At 45.0% G+C, this 13,746-nt stretch overlaps 1 pseudogene; it reads right to left on the bottom strand.

Moving 5' to 3' along the window:
- Window positions 1–328, bottom strand: part of LOC132225651 (melanoma antigen preferentially expressed in tumors-like) — a 128,621-nt pseudogene extending 128,293 nt beyond the window's left edge.
- Between the last annotated feature and the right edge of the window lie 13,418 nt (window positions 329–13,746).

The raw sequence follows: 13,746 nt of genomic DNA, 5'->3' as shown, positions 1-13,746 counted from the left end.
ACCGGCACAGATTGCCCATCTGGCCCAGGTAAGGAGCGAACTTCCTCAGAGTGGACAGCTTCCAGGTACAGTTTACCTCCAAATCCTGGACAGAGACCAGCTGCACCATATCCAGGATTTTAGTGTTTTGCTTCGACATCGGAAAAACCTTCAGCTTCTTACAGCAAAGGTGCAGCAAACCTCTCCTCTCGCTGACTTTCTTAATCAGGTAGCTGAGGGACTCATCAAGGACACCTTTCTTGAGGCAAAGGTCTATTAACACCTCCACGGGGGCCAAGGGTGGATTTGGCCTGGCCGTTAAGCTGTGCACTTTCCTCCTATTCCTCATGGGCTGCAGGGCCTCAGGCTCCAGCAGTGAGCACACATGGGCTCTGGTTCCTGCCCACACCATCCAGAACTCCAAATGAACTCTCTTCTGTAAATTAAGCACCTGCAGTTTACATCTCCTGTGGAGAAAATAGGAGATATGCTGGGATGCATTAAGATAACAATGAGTAAGACCATGAGCTAGGCATCTGGGCAGCAGGGCCAGACATCGCACTGGACTTTGACTCCATGCCCCAGGAATCAACTGCTCCTGGTGCTACTGGGATCCTTCATGGTCCCCATTCCTGGTACCTTTAGGTGCCACCAGGAAGGAGTAGGCTCGTGTCCCTTCGGTCACCCTCGGCAATTTCATCAGCCGTATATATCCGAAGCCTGTTCCTAGAATGACCCTAGGAGTGGCTCCAAGGCCTGCCTCAGCTCTCCCTTTAGCCCTGCCCACTCCCAGATCCCAGCTGTAACTGCTCAGATCCCCAGGGTGCGACCCGGCTACTGAATCCCCCATACCTGGGTCGAGGGTCCTGGGCAAGCATGGCATCGAGTCCTTCGAGCACAGCCTGCAAGATATCCTGGTAAGACTGCTGATGGTTCATCAGGGCCCCCAGAGGGAGGCAGCGGAAGGGCCAAGCCTGCACCATGGCCTTCAGGACTCTGCTGTGCTTCCCAGTGAAGGCTATGATGAAAAGAGGTGGGAAGAGCTCCATAGGAAGCCACTCCAGAGCAGTGATGGCCAAGGCTTCATCCCGCAGCAGGCTCTGACATGCCAGTTCCAGGAGTCTGTGTGGAGCTGGGAGGCTCATCCCCATGAAGCTGCTATGAAAGAGATCCTGGGAGACAGCCGGGAGCAAGGCATCTTGTCAGGCTGAGCATGAGCAACCCCGGTCCTTCTCCCTTCAGAGGGACCAGCTGAGGGCCAAAGGCACTGCTCTGGCAACAACTGGAGCACCCCCAATTTACCCCAACTCCGTTTTCTGCTTAGGGTTGCAAAGCCACTCAGCCCTGCCTCTACTCTGCCACTGGAAGGACAAGAACCAGGCACCAAGGAGGGGTGAGATGACCACTGGACCCCTCCCGCATCTACCCACTGGCTAGCTGCAATTCTGCTGTGCAGTGAGGACTGGGAAACCAGAGAGATGATCCCACCCTTTCCAGGGAAAACATTTCTGAGGATCACTGAAGGACTGAAAACACCTGGAGTAGGGAGCAGCCCGTGGCCCAGGACTGCCTCTTGCTAAGTTCCAGGAAATAAAATAGATGGGGAAGATTAAGGAACACCCACACAATGGGTACCATTGAGGCCTTTGACACATTTTTTTTTTATTGCTTAAAGTATTACAAAGGGTATTACATATGTATCCATTTTATCCCCCCGCCCTAGACAGTCCCCTAGCCTCCCCTATCCCCCAGTGTCTTATGTCCATTGGTTATGCTTATATGCATGCATACAAGTCCTTTAGTTGATCTCTTACCCCCCTACCTCCTGCCCCCGAACCATCCCTGGCCTTCCCGCTGCAGTTTGACAATCTGTTTGAGGCAGCTCTACCTCTGTATCTATTATTGTTCAAAAGTTTATAATGGTCTCTATTGTCCATGAATGAGTGAGATCATGTGGTATTTTTCCTTTATTGACTGGCTTATTTCACTTAGCATAATGCTCTCCAGTTCCATCCATGCCGTTGCAAATGTTAAGAGTTCCTTCCTTTTTACAGCAGCATAGTATTCCATCGTGTAGATGTACCACAGTTTTCTAATCCATTCATCTACTGATGGGCACTTAGGCTGTTTCCAGATCTTAGCTATGGTGAATTGTGCTGCTATGAACATAGGGGTGCATACATCCTTTCTGATTGGTGTTTCTGGTTTCTTGGGTTATGTTATATTCCTAGAAGTGGGATCACAGGGTCGAATGGAAGTTCCATTTTCAGTTTTTTAAGGAAACTCCATAGTGTCTTCCATAGTGGCTGCACCAGTCTGCATTCCCACCAGCAGTGCACAAGTGTTCCTTTTTCTCCACATCCTCTCCAGCACTTGTCGTTTGTTGATTTGTTGATGATAGCCAGTCTGACAGGTGTGAGATGGTACCTCATTGCTGTTTTGATTTGCATCTCTCGGATGATTAGTGACTTTGAGCATGTTTTCATATGTCTCTTGGCTTTCTGGATGTCCTCTTTTGAAAGGTGTCTATTTAGGTCCTTTGCCCATTTTTTGATTGGATTGTTTATCTTTCTTTTGTTAAGTTGTATGAGTTCCCTATAAATTTTGGAGATTAGGCCCTTATCAGATATTTCATTGGCAAATATGTTTTCCCACACAGTGGATTTTCTCGTTGTTTTGTTGATGGTTTCTTTTGCTGTGCAGAAGCTTTTTATTTTGATGTAGTCCCATTTGTTCATTTTTTCTTTAGTTTCAAGTGCCCTAGGAGCTGTATCAGTGAAGAAATTGCTTCGGCATATGTCTGAGATTTTGTTGCCTTTGGATTCTTCTAGAATTTTTATGGTTTCCCGTCGTACATTTAAGTCCTTTATCCATTTTGAGTTTATTTTTGTGTATGGTGTAAGTTGGTGGTCTAGTTTCATTTTCTTGCATATATCTGTCCAATTTTCCCAGCACCATTTATTGAAGAGACTATCTTGGCTCCATTGTATGTTCTTGCCTCCTTTGTCAAATATTAATTGAGCATATTGGTTTGGGCCGATTTCTGGGGTCTCTATTCTATTCCATTGATCTATATGCCTATTCTTGTGCCAGTACGAGGCAGTTTTGAGAACAGTGGCTTTGTAATACAACTTGATATCTGGTATTGAGATCCCACCTACTTTGTTCTTTTTCAGGATTGCTGCAGCTATTCAGGGTCTTTTTTTATTCCAGATGAATTTTTGGAGAGTTCGTTCTAGATCTCTGAAGTATGCCGTTGGTATTTTAATGGGAAGTGCGTTGAATTTATAGTTTGCTTTGGGTAGTATGGACATTTTAATGATGTTGATTCTACCAATCCATGAACACGGTATGTTCTTCCATCTGTTTATGTCTTCCTCTATCTCTTTTTTCATCGTCCTGTAGTTTTCTGAGTCGAGGTCTTTTACCTCTTTAGTTAAGTTTATTCCTAGGTAGCTTAATTTTTTTGGTGCAATGGTAAACGGGATTGTTTTTATAATCTCTCTTTCTGAAAGTTCACTATTGGTGTATAGAAATGCCTCACATTTCTTGGGGTTAATTTTGTATCCTGCTACATTGCCAAATCCATTTATTAAGTCTAGTAGCTTTTTGATGCAATCTCTAGGGTTTTGTATGTATAATATCATGTCGTCTGCAAATAAGGACAGTTTTACTTCCTCTTTTCCAATTTGGATGCCTTTTATTTCTTCTTCTTGCTGCATTGCAATGGCTAACAGTTCCAGTACTATGTTGAACAGGAGTGGTGAGAGGGGGCATCCCTGTCTTGTTCCTGTTCTTAGGGGAAATGGTGTTAGTGTTTGACCATTGAGTATGATGTTGGCTGTGGGCCTGTCATATATGGCTTTTATTATGTTGAGGTATGATCCTTCTACTCCCACCTTGCTGAGAGTTTTTATCAAAAATGGATGTTGAATTTTGTCAAATGCTTTTTCTGCATCAATTGATATGACCATGTGGTTTTTTTTCTTTCAATTTGTTTATGTGATGTATCGCATTTATTGATTTGCGGATATTGTACCATCCTTGCATCCCTGGGATAAATCCTACTTGGTCATGGTGTATGATCTTTCTGATGTACTGCTGGATCCTATTTGCTAAGATTTTGTTGAGGATTTTGGCATCTATGTTCATGAGGGATATTGGCCTGTAATTCTCTTTCATTGTGTTGTCTTTACCTGGTTTTGGTATTAGGGTGATGCTGGCTTCATAGAATGAGCTTGGAAGTGTTCCTTCCTCTTGAATTTTTTGTAGTAGTCTGAGGAGGATAAGTTTTAGTTCTTCCTTGAAAGTTTGGTAAAACTCCCCTGTGAAGCCGTCTGGTCCTGGGCTTTTGTTTGCTGGAAGCTTTTTGATGACTGCTTCAATTTCTTCCATAGTTATTGGCCTGTTGAGATTTTTAGATTCTTCCTGATTGAGTTTTGTAATGTTGTATTTTTCTAGGAATTTGTCCATTTCCTCCAGGTTGTCTAGTTTGTTGGAGTAGAGCTGTCCATAGTATTTTTTTAACAATCATTTGTATTTCTGTGGGGTTTGTTGTTATTTCGCCTCTATTGTTTCTGATTTTATTTATTTGGGTCCTCTCTCTCTGCTTCTTGGTGAGTCTGGCTAGAGGTTTGTCAATATGGTTTATCCTTTCAAAGAACCAGCTCTTGGTTTCGTTGATTTTCTGTATTGTTTTTTTGGTCTCTATGTCATTTATTTCTGCTCTAATCTTTATTATCTCCTTCCTTCTGCTCACTCTGGGGTTTTCTTGTTGCTCTCTTTCTAATTCTTTGAGTTGTAGAGTTAGATGATTTACTACCATTTTTTCTTGTTTTTTGAGATAGGCCTGTAGAGCTATAAACTTCCCTCTCAGGACTGCTTTCATTGTGTCCCATAGGTTTTGGATTGTTGTGTTTTCATTGTCATTAGTTTCCAGGATGTTTTTAATTTCTTCTTTGATCTCATTGGTAACCCAATCAATATTTAGTAGCATGCTATTCAGCTTCCAGGTGTTTGAGTATTTTGGGTTGTTTTTATTGTAGTTTATTTCTAGTATTATGCCATCGTGGTCTGCGAAGATGCTTTTTATGATTTCAATCTTCTTGAATTTGGGGATACTTTGCTTGTGACCCAATATGTGGTCTATTTTTGAAGATGTCCCCCGAGCACCTGAGAAGAACGTATATTCCCTGGCTTTGGGGTGAAGTGTTCTGAAGATGTCTATTAAGTCCATCTGATCTAGTGAGTCATTTAAGATTGCTGTATCTTTGCTGATTGTTTGTCTATAGGACTTATCCAGTGCTTTCAATGGTGTATTAAAGTCCCCTACTATGATTGTATTGTTGTCGATCTCTCCTTTGATATCTTCCTGGATTTTTTTTTTATGAATTTGGGTGCTCCTACATTGGGTTCATATATGTTTACCAGGGTTATATCTTCTTGTTGTATTGATCCCTTTAGTATTATGAAGTGGCCTTCCTTATCTCTTGTTAAGGCCTTCACTTTGAGGTCTATTTTGTCCGATATAAGTATTGCTAGCCCAGCTTTCTTTTCCTTTCCATTTGCCTGAAAGATATTTTTCCATCCTTTCACTTTAAGTCTGTGTGAGTCCCTTCGAATGAGGTGGGTTTCTTGTAGACAGCAGATGTATGGGTCATGCTTTTTTATCCATTCAGCCACTCGATGTCTTTTGGTTGGAGCATTTAGTCCGTTTACGTTTAAAGTTATTATTGAAAGGTACTTGTTTGTAGCCATTTCTTTTTGTGTGTGTGTGTGGCTGTTTTCTTTCTGAGCTTTTTATTTCTTCTTTTTATACCAGTCCCTTTAGCATTCCTTGCATTGCTGGCTTGGTGGTGACAAACTCCCTTAGCCTTTTTTTTGTCTGTGAAGCTTCTTATTTCCCCTTCAAGTTTGAATGATAGCCTTGCTGGATAGAGTATTCTTGGATTCAGTCCTTTGCTTTGCATCACTTTGTAAATTTCAGTCCATTCTTTTCTGGCCTGATGTGTTTCTGTTGAGAAATCATTTGACAGTCTAATGGGAGATCCCTTGTATGTAACTTTCCGTCTCTCTCTTGCAGCCTGTAAGATTCTCTCTTTGTCCTGAACATTTGCCATGGTGATTATGATGTGTCTTGGTGTGGGTCTTTTCGGGTTCACCTTGTTTGGGACTCTCTGGGCTTGTGTGACTTTTTTCTTCCCCACCGCAGGAAATTTTTCTGATATTATTTCTTCAAGTAGGATTTCTAATCCTTGTTCATCCTTCTGTTGTTCTGGTACTCCTATTATTCGTATGTTGTTTCGTTTCATGTTGTCCCAAAGCTCCCTTAGGCTCTCCTCCTGTCTTTTAATTTTTTTCTCCAATTGCAGTACATTTTGGGTGTGTTTTGCTTCCTTGTCTTCTAATTCACTAATTCGGTCCTCCGCTTCTCCTAGTCTACTGTTGATACTTTCAATGGAGTTTTTCATTGCAGCTATATCACTCTTCATTTCTTCTTGGGTCTTACTTAAGTTGTTGATATTTTCATCTGTTTCTTCTAGCTTTTTCCATATGTTATCGATTTTTTCATCTGTTTCTTCTAGCTTCTTCCATATGTTATCGATTTTTTCATCTGTTTCTTCTAGCTTCTTCCATATGTTATCGATTTTTTCATCTGTTTCTTCTTGCTTCTTGAAGAGGTTGTCGATTTTTTCCTCCATCCGGTTTATGCACTCTAGGACCCTTATTCTGAATTCTTTATCTGTCATGTTGCATGCCTCTGTATTATTTAGCTGCTTTTCTGGAGAGTCCTCCTTCTCTTTCCTTTGGGGTTTTTTTGTCTACCCATGTTTGATCTCACTGACATATCTAGATGTTGAGTCCTTCAGTGGTTGCTCCCTGGGTGGCAGTGACTCCTTGGTCTGTGGTTGCTCTTCGGGCGGTTGCGGTAGCTCCTGCTCTTCAGTTGGCAGCAGGTCCTCTGGTGGGTGCTGTTCACAGCTGTGGTGGCTCTTCTGGCTGGTGGGGCGAGGTTTCACGTACAGCTGCTGTTCCTCAGCAGAGGATGTGGTGCTCAGGAGTTTGCTGTTGCTTGGATCTGCTGCATTGATTTAAAGGCACAAAATACAACACAACAAGGCACCACGTACCATGCACTATACACAAATATATTCACGATATTAATAACCCCAAATAAAGGTGACCACCTGAATTAAGAGAATTAGGGTATAAGGAAGAAGGAAGAGAAAAAGATAAAAGAAAAAAAAGAAAAGAAAAGTAGGGACCAAAAAAAGGAGTGCAAAAATGAAATCGGGAAAAAGCAGAGGGGAAAATAAAAGCGAGAAAAGAAAAGAAAAAAAAAAGCGAAAAGAGAGAATGAAGTGGAAGAGGGGAAGAGACTTTTTATATGAGGAGAATACTCCTATAGAACAGCCATTAATCCCAACAAATTCCAGCAACAGCTCCCTGGATATGGATGCAGACTAGAATCAACCAATAATATAACAATGAAAATAGAATGGAGAACACTAATCCCAAAATAAAATAAAGAGAAAATAAAATGGCACTATAAAAAATGGTAAAATGGTAGCAGTAATAATACTGGTTAAAAAATAAGAAGGTGGTAATTAAAAGGGTAAAATCAGGTGATGGAAAAAGAAAAAAAAAAGAACAGAAAAAAAATAAAAAAAATTGATTTCTTAGTTAAAAAGTGAAAAAAGAAAAAAAAATGCAGTAATGAAGGTCCTTCGTTTCTTCTATTCTTCAGTGTGGCTCGCCTTAGACCTTCCAGGTATTCAGGAGAGTGTTGAGTTTCCCTGTGATATACTGTTCCTCTGTGTTGTGAACCACAGTCCTTATTTTAAAGCAGGTCGCATTTATTTCCCAGACTGCCTTATTTTGTGTTTAGCAAAGAGTCAGTTTGTGGGTCAGCCTCTGGGTGGCAGTGTTCTGGGGTTGTCCTCTGAGGCTATAGGGCCTCTCTTTCCAGTGGAAGTTCACTGCCCAGAGCTGACTGCGTAATAGTTAGTTACTGGCACTATGTTGTTGCTGGGATTGAAAATCCCTCTATAGGCCAGACCCTGTTAACTCCCAGGGACTGATAAGGTTATTCTAATCCTTGATCTCGTACAGGGTGGAATCTGGGTGTGGCTGTGCTCCTTGCCTGGGGGCTGGGGAGAGGAGTCTCATTCTCTGGAGAGAATGGCTGCGCCAGTCTTGGGCTCAGGGGTGTCTCAGCACTCAATTCGCTGCCACCTCTCCCGGCTCCCCTTCTCTCCCCAGTCTCTCCCCAGATTCCACTCCTCTGCACACTCTCCCTCTCTTCAGCACAGGTGAGTGTCTGTATCCGAAATGTCCCATGAACAGGATTCAGTGAAAACAGACAAACAAACGCCGGCCGCGGAAACGGGGAAGGCTTGGTTTCTGTAAGCTTCTTCTCTTACCGAGACTGTATGGTCAGGTCAGCTCTTCAGGCTGCCCCCTTTAGGCTCAGTCCTCCACGGTCACAGAACCCAGCTCTCAATTTCCCTGGTGGCGCCAGGAATCCCGCAGGTCTCCTTTCCCCAGTCAGGGGCTGTGCCTGTCCCAGGGGACGCGGCTGTCTGCCACGCGGTCTCCCTCTGACTCTCTGGGCTCAGAGGTCTGGAAAACTTTCCTGCCCAAATCCCTGGTTTTTTTTACCTTTCCAGGGGAGTTCTGCTCTTCCCGGCTGCAAACCCTCTCACCAGCTGAGCAATTTCGCCAATTCGGTGTGGGTGTTACTAGTTTCAGCTGCTCATTCCATTTGCTCAGGGACAGGACCTGGGACACATCTGCCTATATTGCCGCCATCTTGGTTCTCCTTTGACACATTTTAAATGAGGCATATAAAAGCAGCACAAACGTTTTCTGAAGCATGGGGGAGCTGGAGGTGAGAAAAATAACCGTTAATTCCAACATGTACATTTTACTGTGTGTCCCTTCTATGAATATTAGAATGACCATTTTATCTATGACAACAGAGGGCTCACATGTCACAACTAAGGCTCCTCTCAATAAGAGACTGCAAAGCCTGGTCAGTGTTGCTCACTGCGTTAAGAATCCTCTCGTGCCCCCACAAATGTCACTTGAGGGCTACATTCCTAGCCCCCATAGGGTGTGGGCAGGAGCCAGCTGATAGATGTTTCTCACATCAATGTTTCTCTCTCTCTCTCTCCGCCCACTCCCTTCCTCTCTTTCTAAACATCAATTGGCTGTTATGAAACACATTCATTAATACCTGTTTTCACACACACAGCCCGGCCTCTAAAAAACTACAAAAAGGATTTTGCCACTTTGGCCTACAATAGGCTCCTTAGCAATACTCGACTTTCAGACACCGGGAAAACTTGCCCTGTGAACCTCTATGAATGGCAAACATCAAAACAGAAATCAAAACATTTTGGTTTAAGGCACACCTGCATCCAGAGGCAAAGGCAAATTCTGCTCATTTGTAAGGAAAAAAGGACAAATCTCTGGGTTCTGGCTTGCAGGACCTTGGGGACCACCTTAAGCTCCTGACTCACCAGAGCGGCGTGGTGCAGGGAGCCCTGTGCTCAGACCTGGACATTGACTCTCACGCTCTAGCTTCTGTTCCCTCCTCGGCCTCCTCAGAAGCCATTATACCCCGTCTGACCACACCTTCCTTTTGAGGTCCTAGCTGAAATGGCTACTTCCACCTGAGAGCAAAACCTTAGTCCTGGATCTCCAGGCATTTAACCATGATGGGGTTTTGCACTCTCCACACCTCCAACTGAACCCTAGGTCCATTCATGAAAGGAAAAGAAAAGGAAACCAGCCTGGAAGTAGACTTAATGGGGGTGTTGGGGCCACATAAAAATTCCCTAATGTTCCCATTAACACCCCTTTAGAGAGACAGTGGTATCATCTCCAGAGAAAAAGAATTTCAATGCAACAGTATTGAGTACCAAACAGTCCCTGAGACTTGAGGTTACTTACAATTGCAAACCCCTTGCCCATTCAAAGAGGAACAGAGGGATAGTTGGTCTTCCATATTTTGAGGAGCAAGCCTTCCCCTGAGCAGGTCAGGCCAAAATCACATCTAGGGATTGATCAGGAGAAGGGAGGGGCTGCACGTTTGGAATGGGACCTAGGGAATTACCCAGGACAAGGTGAACATTGGGGAAACTCAGAGACACTGACTGCATCAAATTAAGAACTTAAAAGGCTAGCAGTGAAGAAGGAAACTGGGTGGATCCCTTAAACCCAAGCTGATGGGGAGTATAGGCAGGGGATTCTGTCACCCTCCCTCTGTGGAGGTAAAGGGCATTTCCTCTCAGAAAAACCAGATCAGCTCAGCAACCTGGCTTGAGAAAATTAAATGTGAAAACGTGGGTTGTGGAGAGGCCAGAGGAGGGGTGTGGCAGCTGAATCTGGGATGTGACATACACTTTTGAAAGCCACTGAGGGCTGAGTCGTGGGCTCTTGGGAATCTCGGAGGCACAGAGAAAAATAAATGTGGGCAAAAAGACCTGTGTATCCTTACCAAGGAGCTGCTACAGAGGGCATTCTCTTTAGCGCAGGCATCCTCTTCCACATCCCAACCTTACACAGGCAGCAGCTTAGTCCCAGCCAAGTTCCAGGGGCCGGGGCCCTAAACAAGACTGCCAAAGTCTGTAGAAATAACTAATGTTTGCTCAACCCCAAGGAAAAAATCCATGCAAATTTGGCTTCAAAAATCTCCTTTTGGGCACAGGCCTAAAACTCTTACTCAGATTGTGAGGGAAGATGTCCTCTCTCAGGACAAAGCACAGTGCACAGATACACTTTCCCCTTCAGAAGATTTGAAGCTGTACTTGGCATGTAAGGATCTGCCATAGTTTGGGATATCCCCATGCTGTACTGAGTCACACATTGGATCTTATGAAATCGAGGGAGACACAGACAGAGAGAGAGCTACAGAGCGCGGGGAGGGGGAGAGGGGGGGCAAAGAGAGAGAGAGACAGAGGCAGAGAAGAGCAAATTTTCTGTAGGCTCTTCTGTACGCCCTGCATTGTGATGCCCAAACAACTTTCATATTCCAGGCAGAGGGACCACGTAACAGATTACCACAGTGGTGTTGACTTGAAAATTGCAGACTGGCTGATGAGGCTTCTGGAAGAGGTTCAAACTGTAATGAGGTCAGCAGTTGAGTCTAGACTTGGTATCATGGGCTTAAAGCCTGAGTGGTGCCACCTGGGGGGTGAGATTTTCTCTTTAACACAAACATTACATGCACTGGCAGAAACTGGAAAATTGTAGGAGCCCAAGCTCAGGAAACTTCTATGAGATCCCAGTGTCCTGGAGATACAAGGAGGCAGGAGGGACCACTTAGAATGACCTAGAAACAAAGTCTGAGTGAACATGCCTTCTTCACGAGCAAGAAATACTCCTCTATCCACCCCCTCCCCCCAATACGGGGCCTGCTTTCCCAGGGCATGTGCTGTGGCACTGGGGGCAGGAGAACTTCCTGCCCAGTATTGGACAGGCTGTGCCGACTCCCAGCACCCACACATGAATTTGGGGGATGTTTTCACCACATCCTGGTCACCTGCCACCTGCTCTCATCATGGCCCTCACTTATGTACAGGACACAGTAGCCTCTGAGCAGATGAGTAGGGCCGTCCTCTGCAACCGCCTTCTCCAGTCACAAAATCCCTACTGCGATCCCAAGTCATCTGCCCTTGTGACCGCTTTTTAAGGAAGGGTGTCCTTAGAATGTGCTCCAAGTCTGGGACCCTCTTTATGCATCCGTGGAATATCATTCAGCCCATCAGGAACCTGATGCTGGGGACAACCACTGATAACAGAAATCAGGAGTTCTCCCCAATTCTTCTGAGCTGTTTTGGAAAACGTGACAACCTACAGTGTACAGAAAGAAAATCAACATCCCAGGTGCCTTTCTGGATCCAAAGAGGCACCAGAGAGGCAGGCGGATGCCCTTCCAGGGTTCCAGAGCAAGCCCTGCCTCTGTGGGCTTTCAGAGACCCTGGGGACCAGTCCCCATGCATTGGCTTTCCCATCGTCCACTCTCTTAACCCAGCCTTTGAGCAGACACCCTTCCAGCTGGCTTCTTTCCCTCTGCAGTCAGACCTCTTCCTACCCTGACTTATTTTGTCCTCTGTGCCTTTTTCAAACTCACAAGTCTCTGCTGGCATGACCTGACTTGCCTGTCCCCAACAAGACCTGGTTGCACTTCAGACCCAATGACATCTAGACCTAAACAAGGGATTGCCTCTCTTTCTTTATCCCCCATGAGAACATGCCTCACATCCAGGACATGCCTGGGTCTAGCCCTTGAATGCCAAGGACGCTGTTGGAGGGCTGGCAGGAGGCACTGGCACAGAGTGGACATGTTCTCAGGGATGTCCACGGGACGGCTGATCCTGGCCCGCCAAAGACAGACTCCTCTCCTCTCTCACTTTAATCCTTGATTTACTCAAGAACATTTACTGAGTGCCTAAGGTGCAATCACTGCTATTCCGGGTGATCTGCAGGGACACCTCCTGGGAATGTCATGGTCTTCCTCAGAGTATCTCTGAGGCACGAACCCTCACCTGACAGAGTAGACAAACGAAAAAACAAAACAACTGGGCTGGAAAATGAGTAAATCACAGGGTGGTCTTGCTCTGCACTGTAGAGCACAACTCACATAATGGTACCTCCAGCTCATACCCTGCCCAGCAATCCTAATAACCATAGGAAAAGTTGTTATTTTTCAATGGCCATTACAAATTTTTATCACAACATTAAAAACTGTTAGAAACATACAATACATGCAAATAAATAAAGTAGTAAAATCACTATTTAGCACCTTGTGATTTTAAATGTTTGAGCATTAGAAAACTGACATGCACCTTTGTAAACTATTTCAAGAGTAGTTTAAAAATGGCTTGCGGGTCTTCTGCTCATACAACTTTCCACACAGAGTGAGAGTCTTTTCCATGCCTTGGTCAACTGTCACATTGCTTTCTAGGTTTGGATAAGCTTCCAAGGTCCCATCCTTCCTGCTGCCTACGTGGGCACCTGTCTCTGGGAGAGTTCCTTTAGTGTGAAGCTCTTTGGCCTTATGGCTTGCCCTGGGACCTCTCCATCCTTTTTTTAGTCATAACCATGTTGCTCATTTACACTCCTCTGGGAGCTGGCCATTGCGAACCTGAAGCTGGGTCAGAGTCATGATGATGAGTAAAAGTAATTCCTCATGTTTGGCAGAATTTAAGAAATTACGGAAGCACTTCACTTTCCAAGTCTCATTACTTCTCTCTCCAGACAAGAGACCTTGGCCGGGGCCATCAACTGACTACCTTCTCCATATGCAGTAACTGAGGCCTGAATTGGTTGCCTGCACTCGTATCTCTGAGTGAGTCATGGGACGGTGACCCAAGAACAAGGTCCTGGTTCCTGATGTAAGGCTCCCATGGCCATCACCTTGGCCAGCCTGATGGGAGTGTGCCTAGAGAAGTCACCGGAGAATGGGAACATGCCACTCTATGTGTGGCAGCAGTGGTCACCATCAGGGTCATGTGCAGACAGCAGGAGTGCCCATTTAGGTGACAATCACCCGCCACAATCCAGGTGCTCGGCAGGTCCGTGCTCAGCCCTGGTGTAGGGACCCGGTCAGGTCTTCAGGAGGATGGGGGAGGTGATGGTGTGATATTCCCAGGGAGAAAAAGGAATGATCTGCAAGTATGTAAATCATCTGATGAGGTGTCACGCACAAGATCTGGGTAGCAGTTATGCATGGAGGCCCCTCCCACAGCTGAGGTAGAG

Source organism: Myotis daubentonii, chromosome Y, assembly GCF_963259705.1.
Source record: "Myotis daubentonii chromosome Y, mMyoDau2.1, whole genome shotgun sequence".
NCBI lineage: Eukaryota > Metazoa > Chordata > Mammalia > Chiroptera > Vespertilionidae > Myotis > Myotis daubentonii.
The sequence above is the reverse complement of the archived record's forward strand: the minus strand, read 5'-3'. Positions and strand labels throughout refer to the sequence as shown.